The sequence below is a fragment of the Tasmannia lanceolata genome, unplaced genomic scaffold (genome assembly GCF_043159265.1).
Source record: "Tasmannia lanceolata isolate RefF3 unplaced genomic scaffold, GAP_Taslan_0.1 ptg000015l, whole genome shotgun sequence".
Taxonomy (NCBI): domain Eukaryota; kingdom Viridiplantae; phylum Streptophyta; class Magnoliopsida; order Canellales; family Winteraceae; genus Tasmannia; species Tasmannia lanceolata.
This window is the reverse complement of record NW_027518692.1, coordinates 61,445,099-61,460,602: the sequence shown is the minus strand read 5'-3', so window position 1 is coordinate 61,460,602 and position 15,504 is coordinate 61,445,099. Positions and strand designations below refer to the sequence as shown.

Below are 15,504 nucleotides of genomic sequence, written 5' to 3'. Positions count from 1 at the left end.
TAAACCCACCTCTTTTACTTCTTCTCATTTTTATTATGTTTACTCTACTTTATTTTTGTCAAACTCCACCGCCCAAAGTACTACATCTCCACATCAAACAAACCATTAACCCATGTATAATCCATTACCACATACACAAAAAAAAACACTCATACATAAACAATCACCAAAACATGTTTATTTCATCTGTAGAATCCCACGTCAGAAGCGGAGAGAAAATTCCTCTTTCTATCTGTAGATGCTTTTTAAAACCGGGAGGGTTGCAACCTAGAACCGGACAATATCTGCAAAATGTGATAAGGACACGACAGAATGGTATCAAAGCTCTACCTCTTCTAGTATGGTGTGCCAGCGAGGACGCTAGACCCTAAGAGGGGTGGATTGTAGAATCCCACATTGGAAGCGGAGAGAAAGTTCATGGGCTATATATGTGGAGCCCTCTTTCCATCTGTAGACGTGTTTTTAAACTAGTGAGGGTCGTGACCTAGAACCGGACAAAAACTTTACAACATGATAGGGGCATGACAACATCTCTTTCTCTAGCTCATAAATTTTTTTTTTGGTGCCGAGGAATCTGCCCAACGTTTTTCACTGAGCCAATGACAAGCCCACACCTCGAAATAACGGAATGGACATGTTGTCATTGGCATGAGTAAGAAATAGACTATTGATTCTTTTTTCAATTGTCTGCATGAGTAGAAAAAGCCTTACTGACATTAGCACATGCACATAAATAGGTACACATAAGAAATAAATAGAAAGCCTCTATTCACATGAAATTTGTTTTAGTCATTCCGGAAGGAAGGACCTATGCTTCAAGCTGAAAATTCCAACAAATTAATTAATTTGCATAACTTTGTTTAATGAAAGAGAAGGATTGGGCTAATTTGAATTGCAATCTCATTGGAATGTGGGTAAAAATACAATTCATGTGTTAAGTTGCATTCTGAGATTAAGCCGAAGTTAATTTGTAGTTCTTACACAAAAAACACAGGACTTTACAGTCCGGCTTGACTGCATTTTTTCCCATAAAAGAAACTAGAAAGTGAGGCAACCAAACATGCCATCAGGTGCTGTTTGAATTACTGGAAAATACTTCTAGTGGAAAATCTTCCTAGGAAAATATTTTTAATCTTAAGCATATCATACATGCTTATAAATTTAAATATTCTTCTATCTGTAATCACAGAGAAAAAGCATGAAACATTGGAAAACTTTTTCGTTTACGAACTTTTCCAGAAATTTTCTGCAATCCAAACAGTGCCTTGGAGTTTGCATTGAAACAGTTATCCAACTGTCAAAATTTTCCATTAGTTCGATGATCAAAATGATAGTCATCTTGGAAAAGGGGTAAAAATGTTAGGGAAGTGATAGAGGTAGACCAGTGCCTCTAGCTGGGTGGCCTGCAGGGCACACGGCCAGAGGCCAACACGGTGTCAGGTCCACATGCAACGTCCCCAATTCATTTTCCAAAAGGTTTGTGTTTGAGCAATTAACCTCAAATAAGTTCCATAATTAATGGCTATGCTTATGGTGAAGAGAGTTTTTAAGCAAGAGAAAGATATCTACAGAATGAAATAAGTCCAAGAAACGCAGCTGAAGTTCACATGATGGAGATAAATTCAATGAAGTGTTTATCAAACATTTCAGCCAATTCCGAGCTAAAGACCGATCCTCCGATTAAATGGCTAAATGCCTTAATCCTCTATCTGCAGTTGGGGCTAGCCCCCAATTTTAAAAAAAATGGAAGAAAGTGATTTGATCTCAGAAATCCAAGGACCATGACGAACCAGATGATGTGTCAACACCCATTTCTCGGACTATCAGCTTATAATAATAACAACCCAAATGCCAAAATTGCAAACCAAAAGGGAAAAAAATAAAAAAAATAAATCACCAATGCCCAACTCTCTTCATTGGGTTGTTTGTTTATTTGTGTAGTATATTATTGCTATAACGAGTTAAGAAAGAGGCCACCATCACTCAATCCACTTTCAAAAACCAGAAAAACTCATTCCCAGTGCTTTCTGTGCTAGGCATTGACGAAAGACCAAGCAATTAAAAAACCCAAAAGAAATACCATCACGAGCTATGGATCAGGGTAGGTCAAATACTAATATATTAGGCCTCCACCTCCTAACATTCTATGTTGATCCTAAGTAACTCCTAAAGTGTCTAAAGAAAGAAGGATTAAAACAACACCCACCTTGATTTTTTTAAAATAATTTGGTAAGCACATGACATAAGCTTCAAATGATCAAAATCCTGAGGGCCCAGGATAAGTATTCAGGTAAAATTTTATGTTGCCATTAATATAGCAGTCTCATTACAATTTGTTCGGCTAGTAAAGATACCTATTGAACTCTTGATATTGGAGTCTCTCCCTGGTTTTACTTTTACCTCGTCAGTAAAACCAGAGAGTGGCTTCAGTTTCCCAGAAATATATTAAGATTGGGAGTGAAATTTAGTGGTAACTAGTGGTCGTGCATGGATGTAACATGCAACATATATTTTACATACAAATAAGCCCAAAACTCAAGGGGCTGCCACCCTGCAATAAGGCACCCTTTTTGGCCAGCCAGGAAGCCAGGCCTGATTTCTTTGTGGCATCTCTCTCAGAGATTGGAACTTGTGGTCATAAAAACATGAACATATTCTACCGTTGGGAGAATTTCCAGCAGCACCCAACCAACCAAAATCATGCCCCTTCTTTCAGATTTTTATTAACACCACTAGGAGTTCTGAATCTCATCAGATTAAAAAATCAAACGTCAGATATTGGGGTCAAAACATCATCATGATAAAAGAAGGGTTACTTCTCAACAGGTCCTCTTTCCCCACTAATCATAAGCCTTTCTTCAACATCTTTTGTAAGTGCCTCGTTTCTCAACAGTTTGAAAATTTCAATCCTCTGTGGAAGTCAGATAGGAACAACAAAAACAGCATAGTCAGGTGAACGGTCGAAAAGGCAAGGGAACCACCTTTCAAGGAATGACATCAAATGACAGTTTTTTATCCTATCCCCATTACAGATTCTCAAGGGTCAGCAAGATCTCAAGGCAAAAAGGGTAAATCTACCCAAGAAACTGAAAGAAAGGGACCCCATAAATTGGACTGACTGGATAAAACAAATCCGGTAGCTTTCAGCCGGAATCTCTCAGATGCCGCCGGCTTCTGGATCGCCACGTGCCCTGTGAATGGAAGAATAATGCAATGGGCACTGGCCATACGTGGCGGCATATGATTAATCGGTCCCCATCAACGTGGGTGCCATTAAAAGAAGGGAAGTTTTTTGGTCCCTTTTGAAGGAAAGGCTATATGTCCCCCCTCTCATTGGTCCATGTGAGCCCATGTTAGCCTCATGTGATCCACCACATGATTTGAGGCTGACCTCATTGCATGCCTCACCCACCCACAAACACACACACACACACACACACACACACACACACACACACACATATAGAGAATATATCTGCCTCATCGTCATAGGATGCTGAGACCAAAAACAGTGTTTTAGAATACCATAATCAACTAACCAGATACTGATACGTAAAATAAAGTTATCAGTTACCTGCCAAATTCTATGACAAACATATAGGTCAATATCTTAAGACTCAAGACTGAAATGCTAAAGAAGATCTAGAACCATGGACCAATGGCATTTAATAACTCAAACTATCCAATTGGATTTGATAACAATGTCTGGTGTATAGGTGCAACCACATGCAGAACAGAAAACCAATAATCAGAACTTGTTGGGAAGGATTTGTTAGTTTGCCCTCAAAAGCCTGTTTTGAGAAGAGACTACTTTTTTACATGAGATGTGAGAATATTATTTTGGCTATAATCTTTTCAATTTCATGATTCTTATCGTAAGATAATTAGATGTTGCATGTGATCTTGACAGAAAAGTTCCTAGGTTCATAATAAGAACAGCATGCCTGTGATCAACGAATCAAAGATAGGACATACAGTGTTCCAGTTCTTTGTATACCTAAAATTGTTCACAACTGGTAATGATTGCACACTGTTAGAGTAATCTCTCATGAGATCTAAGTGCAGTCCATATTGCAACTAAGGTCATTAAGTTAATGTGTGAATCAAAGACACTTGAAGTGTTGCAGGTAACTCTAAAACCCTTTATGATTTTAATTTCTAAAAATCCATGAAAACCATGATCTTAAGATTTAAGCTTAGATTTAAAGAAGTATTAAATCAATTTTTAAATCCTAAAAAATTAAAAACATCTATGTTACAGTGGTATTAGAGCTTGCTCCATGCTTTTCAAGGATTTTCTATCAAAAAATTATGAGTTATCTACACCCAGTGGGCCCATATGGAATTACTCTGGTTGATGGATAATTTCCATAGATATAAGTATATAACTATATAAGTCACCAAACATTGTTTAATAAATTAAATAATATAAGGAGCGCAAATTCATGAGAATGAAATTCCCTGTATGATTGAAGTGAAATTCAATGGAATACTACAACTAGAGTATTGGGAACCCTGGAGATCACACAACCTATTGCCTAACAACCCTAAGTATATATTGTCATAGATATAAGTCAAAAAATATTATTTAAGAAATTAAATAATATAAAGGGCAGAAATTCGTGAGAATGAAATTCTCAGTCTAATTGAAGTATTCAATTGGAATCCTATAACCAAGGTTTTAAATTTCCATCGAAACTAAGATGAAACGACAAAAATGTTTCCATTACCATCCCCACCGAAATGCATAATGAAACCGAAACCAAAACCAAAACCGTAGGTGCATTAGGAGTATACTATATCATTATGTGTTAAATAAATATATTTATATGATTACATGTGAAATGTGGTGTATGTATTATGTATAAATATTTATATAAATTACATGTGAAATGTGGTATGTATTATGTATAAATATTTATATAAATTACATGTGAAATGTGGTATGTATTGAATTATGAAACAAGAGTGATATAGCGCATGTCACTGCGTGTTCGACGTTGTTAAACCATTATGGATGGTTGTCTTATGTGATGATGGTTTTTAAGTGTGTATTTATGCTTATTCTAGTATTTCTTGAACTTTCATCTTTGAATTCTATCGGTTGCTTATGTTTCCATACATTTCCGTCAATTTACAGGATTTATATGGAGGTCTATTAGGTCCCCAAAACAGTGGATGGGATATGTGGATGCTCAACAAGTAGTCCGCTACTCCAATATGAGAGTAATTGATATGATTTTTTCATGTGTTGGACTCAATACATCAGGTAATTGTGGGATTTGACAAAAAAATTATTATTTTGTCAAAATAATATTTATATAATGTACATTTTATTTTAAAAATAAGATTTTCAAAAGGATTTTGGGAGCCCAACTAACCAATGGAACCGTGTATAGAATTTGTGGGTCAAGAGAGCTGACAGTATTCACACTCAACGGCCCATATAGAATTATTGCCTGGTGGAGAGATAAACTTATATGACATCAGTGGAATTCTTAGGCCCAGAGATATGACAATGATCATATGGGTTCCAATCATAGTGGGCCCACGTGAGATTATTGTCTAGTGGAACGATAAACTGATGATTCCACAAGAATTAGCTAGCTTGTAAAATTTTAAGATTTTAGGAGTCTATGGCATTGTGTTGTGGACATAATTGCCATAGGTAGACATCCATAAATACTATTAAATAAATTAAATAAAATAAGGAGCACAAATTCGTGGGAATGAGATTTTCAATCTGATTGAAGTATTCAATTGAAATCCTACAAGTAGAGTCCTTGAAACCCTAGTGATCTGACACCTTATTGCATCTAAACAACCCTAAGTATCTAAGATACTTTAGGGGTCACAAAATTCACAACAAGAGGGCCATCATCTCTACAAATTTAGTGGAGCTCACTTGGAGAAGAACAGTTGGCAAGGTGTGAATCAAGAGGAGGCAGAACACTTGGACTGCTTGCATGCAACCCTAAAATTATTTTTAATGATTTTAATTTCTTAAAATGGATGAAAATTTAGATCAGAGATTTGATTTAAAGAAGTGCTAAATCAATCCTAAATACAAGCAAATGTAGTGCTCCAGGGCTACTGTGGTTCGGAGCAATGAAATGATTAGTTTCAACAGCAGTGAAGCTACTAGTAAACATGCCTAGCCATGTTTAAAAGTTGGACAACTTCAATTCCCTACAAGAAATGGAGAGCAGATCTGAATGAACAAGGTAAATGGACTATGTCGGGTACCAAAATGTGAGTTCTCAAGAGAGTATCAAATGTGTAATGCAGAGTGAGTCTAGATGAAATAAACTAACTGTACTGCAGATTACTATTAAAAACTCAGATTATTGATGAACTGTCCCACTGAGTAGGAATTGTCAAGATTGACAGCTAACTCTCTAAAAGGCATGTCCTAACTTCTCCATGATTGGGCAGAAATGTAGCCAAGTGGCAAGCAAAGTTAGCAAGCTCACCCATAGGGTTCAGTAGGATCCACATAATAAAGACACTTCTTTTTGTCTCTTTTCTGAATAATTGCCATGTTAAGTAAATATGTCACAAAAGCACACCAGACAGGCAAGATGAACATGGCCCCGGAGAAGACCTGACCTGACACATGTTTTACATATATTTATGCATATATAAAGAGATGTGCTTTTGTGTATATCATATATTTACATACTTTTTCTTACTTATATACGTATTATACATTGAAGTCCACACATACTGATTTGCATCCATATACATAATACATAGGGATTTGCCAGCGTCCATTGCCGAAGGCATTTCGCACATGGTCTGTCTCATGTCAGACCAGCCACAGAGGATCACTTTTCAGCAGATCTTTTCATCAAATCCCTAACCCACACGCCCACACACACACACACACACACACACACACACACACATATATCGGAAAAGTGTTGCTACTCGGTCTTGTAGCTAAGCTTATCTACTCGGTCGGGTTAAATACAGTGGGGGCCCACATTGTTTGGGTGATCCAAACCATTCATTTGAAAGTCCAGGGTGTCCACAAAAAATCAGACCCAAAGGATGATCCTAACCCATCCAACAGTGGAGGGAAAAATGGTTACAAGACCGAGTAGCAACACTTTTCCGTATATATATGGTTTGTGAGCTAGAGCTCACAAACCATATATCCCATAGTTGTTTGAGTCATCCAACTAATTAGTTTTATACGTTATAGTTAGGATTATGGTTATGGGTATGATTTGTGGAGGTTTAAAATGGATGGCTACAAATTATGCTCTTATAGATCGAATGGTTAAGATTATGGTATGGAGATGATTTCTTAGGAACATCCTATCTATGTGAGGTCCTATAGAATAGATGGGTTGGATGAGTCAAACAACTATGGGAGATGGGGTATTCTAAACTATAGAGCAGGCTATATATATATATATATATATATGAAAGTGTTGGTGCGCTCGAGCGTATATAAGCTTATATGCCCTCGAGTGCCCAATCACATGGGTCCCACATTTTTTGTGGATCCAAACCATTCATTTGCAAGGCCCCATTATAGATAGGGTGTGTACCAAAAATCAGGTCCATCGAATCATCCTAACCCCTCCAAAAGTGGAGGGCAAAAATGGGCAGATTTGTGGACAAAAAGTGTCTGTCCATTTTGACCTCCACAAATGGATGGGTTAGGATGATCTCATGGAGCTGATTTTTTGTACATACCCCATCAATGTAAGGGCCTCACAAATGAATGCTTTGGATCATCCTAACAAAGTGGGCCCATTGAGTTCTGGCCACTCGAGCGCATATAAGCTTGGTGCACTCGAGCGCACCAACACTTTCCTCATATATATATATATAAGCTTGGCCACTCGAGCGCATATAAGTTTCTGTGTTACCATGTCAGACACCATGCGGTTGTCTTCTACATCTTATTTTAGGGCAAAATTTGATCTGTGCTGTATCGCTTATTTTGTGAGCAGTACCTCTACACAAAAAAAGGTAAAAGCCATGAACTTCCACATCTTCAAGTGTTCCTGGTCCATGACATGTATGGTGGCTTTGTGGTTGAATTTGAAATATTCCACTGTGTAAGGTTCAACAATGATTCCCTTTACTCTCTCAGGAGAAGGAAAGATTTCTGAGAAATTTAGTTGCATCGGAGATGGATCCAAAAAAAATTCAGATATGAACAGGCAGATTTCTGAAAATGAAAGGAACTGCATGAATGGGGAGCTTTGCATGACCAAATGCTTTCAATGCAAAAGCCTATGCAACATTTGGCATAGTCGGAAGCACGAAGGAGTCGGAAGTTGATCACCGTCGACCTCTGATCTAGTAAACCTTCGAGCCCGCAAAGGAGGCTCTTCAAAAGAATGAAAATCATAATAAAGACTATAATCTCTAATTTCCAAAGGAAGAAAAGGAAGCAAGGAGGTTGATTTATTTTTGTAAAACAAAATAAGAGTTTATTGTGAAACACCCTTGCAAGAACGGCATATAAATATATTCTTAAACTTCTCTTACTCAACTCCCGTTACTACCTAAACTCAAATAGCAAAATAAACGTGGACTTAAGTACCCAACCAGGCTACCACACCTAAACTCACAAAAATCCTAAATAATAAAAGATATTTCGACTTAAGCCTACTAAAAAAAAAACCGGTAACATTTTTTTTTTTGAAAGGTAACATTTAAAAAAAAAAACAAACCGGTAACATTAATAGAGATTTGTTGCAGGCTGCACTCTAGGATTTCTTAAAAAACTTGGACACATCAACATTGTAAAGAGTGGTGCTAAAGAGTAGAAAATGAGAACACAAAAAACACTGTCTACTGTCATTATGACCTTATGGGCAAGTTTTGGATGTAAATGATCTCAACTCAACTCAACTCAACAAAGCCTTTGTCCCAAACTAGTTGGGGTCGGCTAAATGAATCCTTTAGAAAAATTTCCCGAAGAAGGAGTCTACCCGGCTCTAATCCTGGCTCTAGTTGGGTTCTTTTACGTGGATCATTTTCTTCCATTCCATCCTATCCAAGGTCATGTTCTTTGTTATGTTCCTATCTATCATGTGTTTCCTCACTGTTTCTACGCAAGTTGTTTTCGGTCTGCCCCTACCTCTTTTTACTCCATCAATTTGGCATGTCGCATCTTCTCACCGGAGCATCCAAAGGCCTACGTTGTATATGTCCAAACCATCTTAAGCGGTGCTCTCTCATCTTCTCCTCAATTGGTGCCAACCCCCACCTTTTTACGTATGTCTTTATTTTTAATTCTATCTAACCTTGTGTGACCGCACATCCATCTAAGCATTTGCATCTCCGCTTATGGGCAAGTTTTGGATGTAAATGATATAAAGGATAAACTAACGATTCTGTTTGACGCATAAAGAACGGGGCTAGTTATAGGCCCTGTAAGTTTTGGCTTTTGAAATGCGATTTTGAGTCCAAAATCAAACCAACTATTGGACTCAAAATCCCAAACAAACAGGGCCATAGAGAACAAGACTTTAGATTTTTGAGTCCTATAATCGGTTTTGGACTCAAAATCAGTTCTTAAAATCCAAAACAAACAGGGCCTTTGAGAACAAGACTATAAATATAAGACCAGGTGGCTTGCTCATGGGCTGCATTGCAAGTACTACATATCTGATTGTTTTTGTGCTTCTTTTGTACACAAAACAATACGCACCAAAAGGTTTATTGTGGACTGAGATCAATCAACATCCTCATCCACAGAGCTTGACACGCACTATAAGCTATTGGGACTAGCGAATTTCTGGTAATAGAGCTACAACCTTTTGCTTCTCCAAGGACATTGCAAATATACAGTACTTTGTCAGTGTATCATCAACAACACTGGACCACTCACACACTATGCAAAGTTAACAACCTTCATCCTTTGATAAAATTTGACATTGTTATTATTGCTGAGTTAACAAGCACACAACTTTATATCTAGGCCATACTAGTAAAATGCCTAGAAGACTGAAACCTGCACAGAAACAATATCCCCCGGCCCATCTGTTAGGTTGTGAATCTACACACTTGCCCCAGAGCAAACACGCTATGACTTCTAGAGTTCATAGACTCAAGAGTGCTCCTCAAACACAATGAGATTTTGTTCATAGGGCCCCCTGCTCCAGGATATAACCAACACAGTACATCCTAGCGTAGCACCATTTCTCATACACTATACTCGCAAGAACACACATGCACAAATTCTGGAATTCAAATAAAAATCAAGGACTGATGGCAATGAGAATGGATTTGATTAACTTAGAAATCAAATGATTGTTGGAATGAAACCAACAAGATGGAGGGAGAAGATGAGATTTAAGAGAAGAAAATTGTTCTCTTGATGCCAAACACACAAACAATGAAGCCCAAGTTGTTGCAATAATCAAGAGACTTCAAATTTTACTAAAATGACCCACAAAAGAAGAAGATACAATGCCCAAAATATACGCTACATGTCAAATCCGAGATTAGCATTCATAACTATACTTCGCTTCCCTGAGCTACCACTAAGACACTAACAAATGTAAAGTAAATGCCTTATACAATTCCAAAACAAGAGACTAAGTCCCTAGAACAATAACTCCTAAAAGAGTAGATTTCCAATGTAGTCAAGTCAATATAGCAAGCTCCCAAATGTAATAATCAATGTAGCAAAATTCCAATATAGGAACATTCAATGGGTACATGGCAATCTCCATGCATGTCGTGAGTTTCAAGAAAGTCAAGTTGGCAAGATTCTATTTCCAACAGCCCCCATTAAGCTAGACCACTACTATGCTGAGTTTCATCTTCATCTTCATCTTCTCCCTTCAGAGCCTTTGTGAAAATATCCGCACCTGGTTCTTGAGTTTTACAAAAACAAATGTTGACAACTCCATCCTTGAGCAAGTCTCGAATGAAATGATACTTGATCTTTATGTGCTTTCTTTTGCCATAAAAAACCGGATTCTTAGTGAGTGCAATCGCCGAACTATTATCACAAAATGAATTTGTACCAATTTCTTGCGGATGTTTTAGTTCTTGTAGCACCTATCATAGCCAAAGAGCTTGACAGCCCGCCGAAGATAATGAAATGTACTCCGCGTCCGCCGCATAAAGAGCAACAACAGATTATTTCTTTGATGTCCATGAAATCGCAGCCGAACTAATATTAGAAACATTGTCGGAAGTATTCTTGCTATCATCAACACTTCTGCCCCAATCACTATCACAATAACCAACTAAGCAGAATCTTCAACCCTTCCATAACATATCCCATGGTTAACGGTTTCTTTTACATATCTTAAGATCATTTTATCGGCTTTCTAGTGACTTCTTTTTTGTGATTCCATGAATCTACTAATCATGCTCACCGCAAACATAAGATCTGATCTTGTGGTTACTAAGTACATAAGACTACCAACAAGACTTCTATAAAGAGAACAACGAGATTCCTTTAAGATATTTCTAAAAATATGAAAAAATAAAAATAAAAACCAATGGCGAAGAATCTTACCTGGATTTCGGCCGTGATTTCGTACCAAATGTTTTCTGTGATTTTACAAGATTTCGACTGAAATTTCGTACCGAAATCGAAATGTTCCCCTTTCGCCGATGACTGAAACCGAAACCGAAATTTAAAACCTTGTTGTTGATAGGATTCCAATTTCACTTGTAGAAAGCCTCTCATATCGCTCGCTAGAAAGTTGTATAGGAATAAGAATATAGGGGGCCCTTTATGGTGATTTGGTTCATCAAATCCAATGGGTACACAAAGACAACTTGTTTTCTTTAGAGGAGAACAATAGAGACATAAGAAGAGTGGGAGCTATGAAACCAGAATCATTTAAAATTGGTAAGTACCCAACTAAATAGGATGGGATACAGGTGTGGGATACATTTCGGGTACATCTGACCTGATATTATCCTTATTTTTGGGTTTTGGTTTTGTTGATATTGCTTAGGTGTGGGTCTTTCATTCATATACAGACAAAAGAAAGATGATATTTTGAGCGTAAAACATTAAAACTTCTTTATTCCTTTTATACTCCTCATCACAAACGAAATAACAATCCTACGAATCATAAGTTATAAATGTTCCTTTATTCTTTGTAGATTTCGCATCATAAATGTTGGAAATATAAGCTTAACCACTTGACTTTCTTAACATTAAAAAAAAAAAAAAAACACTTGACTTTCTTGGAACTTCTTACTTGCATGGAGCTTGTCATGCACTCATTGAATGTTACTACATTGGAACTTTGCTACATTGATTACGACATTAGTAGCTTGCAACATTGACTTGGGAGTTCATGTTCTACGGACTTAGTTTCTTGTTTTGGAATTATGTAAAACATTTACTTTACATTTGTTAGTGTGTTAATGGTAGCATAGGGAAGCTAAGTATAGTTATAAAATGTTAATCTCTGATTTGATATGTATCCAATCTTTTGGGCCTTGTATCTTCTTCTTCTGTATGCCATTTTAGTAAAATTTGAAGTCTCTTGACTAATGTAACAACTTGAACTTCATTCTGTGTGTTTGGCATCAAGAGAACAATTTTCTTCTATTGAATCTCATCTTCTCCCTCCATCTAGTTGGTTTCATTCCAACAATAAAAAAAATGAGAATCCTAAGCTAGAAAAAGGGGTCTATAGGAAAATAGGTGTTGATTTGTTGAATGACAGAGATGTGTGTGCTTTCCAATATTAAAACCACAATTGGTCTAAACTAATTGAATGTTTTCTTAAGAAGACTCTAACTCATATCCCAGACTAGAATACCAGTTCCTTGCCTTATCAATATCCTAAGATATTTGAGAACTTGAAGAATCCTCGTACCAGATCCTCACAATATCTAATGCCTGCACACGTATCCAGGAAACATAGAGTGGGAGGTGAGAGGTAATTATGAACCATAGTTGCCGGAAACGCCTTGGGAGAGTGGGAAATACGTTTTCTTGGAAACAAGTGTCAGAAACATTTCCAAAAATGTGACAAAAATTTTGGGAAAATGTTTCCGAAATGCATAGGAAGAGCCCTGGAAATATATGGGAAACTTATGTGAAACATGCATGAATGGCATGTGGAACGTATGGGAAACAAGTGGAAAAATATGTGAAACATGTAGGAAACATATGTGAAATGTACTTGTCAATACATTTTCCACCCTAAGAAACAACATTCCATCATGCATGATATACATTCTATACTTTGCATACTGTTATGACAATAAGTCCATTTTAATTTTCTGTTATTTAACGTCAACAGATTTTAAAGCCATCTCCCCTTATCTACCCAATCATTTTCAGCTAGAGCCTAGAAGCCAAAAGGATTAATTTGCACGGAAGCAACCCTCTTACGTCAATGATATGAATCTAAACATAGCTAAAAAGTGCTTTAATATTGTTAAAGTATAAAAGATAAATAACACCTTTCTCCAACAGCTTAAGCTTTTGGAGAAGTTGGTATGTGCCACGTGTTTGCCAAGTGGGCCACACATGCAGGGGAGTGTTAAAGTATAAAAGATAAATAACGCTTTTCTCCAACAGCTTAAGCATTTGGAGAAGTTGGTAAGTTAACAAATATGCATAAATAGGAGTCCCACCATAATCCAATGAAAATCCAGTATATAGAATTAACCCAAACCATAAAAGTTCCAAAGAGATGAAACTAGAGATATGGACAATACATCTCATCCGCTAATCATCGGTGACTTTGGACAGATCATAAATCACTAGACGACAAACAAAGGAATTCTTGAACATATTATTCCATGGGTAGTGGAATTGAAGAAAAAAAAAAGACAAATAAAAGCAGATGAACAATGTAGGAGAAAATCAGACAAACAACTGATTGCAGTTGAATTAATTACTAAATATAAAACTGAGACGAACCATAAACCCTAATTTTTAAAGATGATGGGTACCAACAAAGCCAATGAAATTAAACCTAGAAATGGCGGTAAAGAAACCAAAGCAGTGGAGGAAAATCAATAAAAAAAAAAGGAAACGAAAACAGATATTCGGTTGCAGAAGTATCCAAAACCAAATCGTCCAAAACCCTAAACTGCAGATAAAGAAACAATGCAGAGATGATACTCAAAAGCAAACGAATGACTCATTCTCGAAATTAACAAACGAGAAAAAAGAAAAGAAACCGATAATCAATTGAATCAAATACCAAACCGAGACAGACAAAAACCCTAACCCCCATTGTTGAAGAACAAATGTTATCAGGCTCATATATCACACTAGGGCAAAAGAGAAAAGTTCAAAAATCACATAAATAAAAACCAATAGTTGATCGATCTTACCTTTTTATGATCAGAGCTTGGAATTTGGGAGGGATGGGATTTTCTGGCGGCAATGCTGCTCGCTTTGAATTTATATAAATTCAGTCCCGCCCGGCGCCCGCAGAGCCTTTTTTTTTTTGTTTTTCTGGTTTTCGCCTTCTTTAATTACCGACCTGCCCCTACTTACGTTTAAATACCGTAATGCCACTGCACTCGTTTGAAATTATCAGACCATGGTTGCTTTGCTCAAATCATGGTTTCAAATTTCGGTTTCGGAATGCATTTCGGTCGTCACCGAAACCGAAATTTCGGGAAAATATTAAATAATGAACAAAATCGAGATTTTTGGGTGAAACTCCTCAGATTTCAGAAAAACAAAATTTCTAAAATTTTGTTACATTTCGGGACCGTTTGGATACGCGGATTTTAGAATCTTGGATTCCCTCAAAATTGTAGATGGGAGATGAGAGAAGAAATAGACCCTCGCTTTTCTTTTTGACAACAAGAAAGCGGGAGATCATCCCATGTTTCCAGGTTTTAGAAATCTTAGGATGTGGGAGAGATTTCTAAAACTTGGATTACTTACTTAAAATCCAAGAAATGATGTCAGAACAGCATGCAACAGCTTCATCATGAGCCCTCTTTTACACTGTTTTCAAACTAAAACCTGGATTCAGAAATCCGCTTATCCAAACAACCCCACCAGGTATTCCTGATTTCGGTTTCAATCCCGGTCTCGACCGAAACCCAAAGGACTGAAATTTTGGGTTTCGGTCAAAATTTAAAACCAACTTGCTCTTTTGTTAGGTGAAACTTAATTCCAAGTGAAGGTGTGATATCTGAAATCCCTTATTTTGTTAGTGACGCTCCTCAATTTTAGCTTCCCAGTAAGTAAGAGTGGTAAATTAGAGAAGTGTAAAATAAAGGGAAGCAAGGGAGTGCATTACCCGACTTGTTTTGGGACAGAACTTTGCTCCATAACGCGTTGGAGGAACTTCCTCCATAATGATCACATTTCTTAGTAAAAGACCGCCACATGACGATTCACTCAACCATAAAGCTGATTTCCGAATGGGGCCTCCAATTAAACATTACATAATTCTATTTGATTGAAAAATCAGTGGCCAAGTAATTTTCTAGAAACTAATAAAAAGATAATTATACGATGGGTGGCCGTGAAAACACGTGAAGTCTAAAAAAGTAGGTACGGCCCACTCCATATGA

General features: G+C 37.0%; 1 long non-coding RNA gene across 1 annotated transcript; it reads right to left on the bottom strand.

Annotated features, from left to right (window-relative positions):
* Nucleotides 1-2,698: 2,698 nt before the first annotated feature.
* Nucleotides 2,699-14,436, bottom strand: LOC143846796 (uncharacterized). The gene is made up of 2 exons (XR_013234851.1): nucleotides 14,302-14,436; nucleotides 2,699-2,911 (listed from the first exon to the last, which is right to left on the bottom strand). It is a non-coding gene; the product is annotated as an uncharacterized LOC143846796 (long non-coding RNA).
* Nucleotides 14,437-15,504: the final 1,068 nt, after the last annotated feature.